The sequence below is a fragment of the Pinus tabuliformis genome, chromosome 4_1 (assembly GCF_031772625.1).
Source record: "Pinus tabuliformis cultivar Carrire ecotype Pingquan chromosome 4_1, CPIR1, whole genome shotgun sequence".
Lineage (NCBI taxonomy): Eukaryota > Viridiplantae > Streptophyta > Pinopsida > Pinales > Pinaceae > Pinus > Pinus tabuliformis.
The window spans coordinates 421,216,474-421,219,626 of record NC_142303.1 but is presented as its reverse complement, the minus strand read 5'-3'; the positions used below and the strand labels follow the sequence as shown (position 1 = coordinate 421,219,626).

General features: G+C 32.9%; 1 non-coding gene across 1 annotated transcript; it reads right to left on the bottom strand.

Annotated features, from left to right (window-relative positions):
- Window positions 1-2,145: 2,145 nt before the first annotated feature.
- Window positions 2,146-2,219, bottom strand: TRNAT-AGU (transfer RNA threonine (anticodon AGU)). The gene has a single exon. It is a non-coding gene; the product is annotated as a tRNA-Thr (tRNA).
- Window positions 2,220-3,153: the final 934 nt, after the last annotated feature.

Here is a 3,153-nt window from a genome sequence, read left to right as displayed (position 1 = left end):
TTAAATTTTTTTATATTAATTTTATCAAAGCAAAGCGTGAAGCAAGAAATGACGTTTTAAGAAGTTAACTACCATGAATGCCAGGTACAAAGATACTGATTCCAGAGGGTTAAAGTGAAAGATCAGCTTTTTGTTTGGTTGAAATGGCTGATATGCCCTTCGCTGCTTCAAGTGAAAGATCGGCCTTCCATTTTCGCTGCTTTTGCATAGTGCAATAAGCATTTATATATTAATTTTCTGAACGCAAACCTTGCAATCAGCTTTTTGTTTGGTTGAAATGGCTGATATGCCCTTCGTTGCTTAAAGTGAAAGATCGGCCTTCTGTTTTCGCTGCTTTTGCATAGTGAAATAAGCATTTATATATTAATTTTATGCACGCAAAGCTTGAAGGAAGAAATGCTTTTAAAGAAGAAGAAATTAAAAGGTTCCACATTCAAGCTCTAAATTTCCAATGGTTCTTTGGAAATCGGGATGCTCCCAAAGATGATTCTTTTCGCATGGATGGTGTTTAATAATAAGAATTTGACATGGGATAATTTGAGGAAAAGACGCTGGCACAGCCCTAGCAGGTGTTGGATGTGTGAATCAGAAGAGGAGTCAAATCTCCACATGTTCTTCCAATGCAATCCTCTCAGCAAATCTGGTATGATTTGGCCATTCTTCTTGGTTTTCCTCATGTTGTTTTTGATTCTATCCCTGCAGCTTTAGAATGGTGGTGCAGACAAAGGGAGCCAAAGGTGCATGGTAGTGGAGAATTATAAAATTTTCAGAGACTCAAAGGATACCTATAGATCCATTTTGTGTCACATCATTGCAATATTCAATTCAGTCCCAAAAAAGCAGCCCAAAAAGAATGGGCCCGCTATATGACTTTGGCTTTTTGTCTATGGAAGTAATGGTGGATGTGATGTCATGGCTGCTCTTGGAATTTGTTTCTTTTGGTTATTTTTTTTGGTGCATTTATGCCATGATCCCTGATCCTGATGTATATGTTTTGTAATACGGATTCCTGTATTCTCAGTCTTTTATGTTTCCATGTTGATGTATTTGTCTTTCTGCACAAAGTGACTTTTCGGACATCTGACTTCTGCTTGTTTATCAAGATGTTCCTGGCTTCTCTTGCCATCTTTTTGTATCTTATGATGGTTTTTATGTTATCTCAATATAATCTATGATGCTTTTTTCTAGGAAGGAAAAAAAAAAAAAAAAAATAAAAAAATTAAAAACTAAAATAAAGAAAATTTACGGTCAATGCCCTGAACGAAGATATTGATTGCAGAAGGTTAAGACGGAAGATCAGCATTTTGTTTTCGCTGCTTTTGCATGGTGAAATAAGCATTTATATATTAATTTTCTGAACGCAAAGCTTAAGGCAAGAAATGCTTTTAAAGAAAAGAAAGTAGAAACTAAAATAAAGAAAATTTACCGTCAATGCCCTGAACGAAGATATTGATTCAAGAAGGTTAAGGCGAAAGATCAGCATTTTGTTTCTCTGAAATAGCCCTTAACTGTTTGAAGTAAAATATTAGTTTTTCGCCTAAGTTGCCCTGCGTTGCTGTTGTCACACACATTTAATCTCACTGCCATTTTCCTAAGAAAGGAATTCTCAAAAATATAAAAACTTTCCATCAAATATTGATTGAATAAGGTCTCTGAAATATTAGTTTTTCGTCTAAGTTGCCCTGCGTTGCTGTTGTAACAAACATTTAATCTCGCTGTTGTAACAAACATTTAATCTCACTGCCATTTTCTTAAGAAAGGAATTCTCAAAAATATAAAAACTTTCCATCATAATTGCCCTGCATCTCAGGAATTCTCAAAAATATAAAACCTTCCCATATGTTCCCGTTTCGCTTGTTAATTTGACGATGCTCTTTCCATCATAATTGCCTAGCATCTCAGGAATTCTCAAAAATATAAAACCTTCCCATCTGTTCCCGTTTCGATTGTTAATTTGACGATGCTGTTTCCATCATAATTGCCTAGCATCTCAGGAATTCTCAAAAATATAAAACCTTCCCATCTGTTCCCGTTTCGATTGTTAATTTGACGATGCTGTTTCCATCATAATTGCCTAGCATCTCAGGAATTCTCAAAAATATAAAACCTTCCCATCTGTTCCCGTTTCGATTGTTAATTTGACGATGCTTTCAATGAGAGTTGAACTCATGACCTCCCGCTTACTAAACGGGTGCTCTAACCAACTGAGCTATGAAAGCAGTCCGTTTCAACAACTTTATATGATAATTTCTATTGTCCTATATGGATATGCTTTTCAATTGTCGTCGCCCCTGGTGTTTTTCCCTGTACCGGTGAAAATCTAGCTAATATAATCAGTACAGCTAATGGTGACGTTCAATCATTTTAATGCTTCTTATACATAAGGTATTCTTACCCAAAAGGATCAGCCATCTTCAATTAGTCGTGCTGCTTCTGGTGTTTTCGGTAACGGCAATGGCGATGTTCGATCATTACAATGCCTCTGATATACATAACGTATTCTTGCGCTTCTTCAAAGAGACAATGGAGTTATGATAATACTGTTATCAATCTACTTTTGTTAAGGTGGAGGTTGTGTTTTTTTTTAATTAGCCGGGTTCTTTTGGTTTTTATTTTTCCAGACAAAAATTTAAAATTATTTAAACGGTTAAATAAATCTTACATGAACTGCCAGAAAATTTGCAACTTGCCATTTTTTGGTTAGTTCCTCTAATATTTATTTTTTTGATATAGATTGTAAAAAAATAAATATTACGTAAATTAACAAAAATATATATATATTAAAAATTGTAATTTATACTTTTTCCTAATGTAATATCTATATAATTTATGTAATATCTATTTAACCCTTTTATGTAATTAAAGTTTTTATATGGAAAAATAAAAACGAAAAGAACCTAACCAATTCAAAAAAACACATAATCAATATCTTAAAAAAAATTATGTAGATCTTCAGAATTTTGTGCTACATGTATTATTTGATTCATATTAAAATCCAATGTTTGATATTTAATTTTATATTTTTTTTTAAAATTGAAAATAGGTTTAATTTCCTTATTTTTAAGGATTTATTTATAGTGAAGATTTTGGCTTAAAAAAATATAAAAATTGTTTTCAAGCCTCATATTTCTTGTTTAGGCTGGAAACTCTATA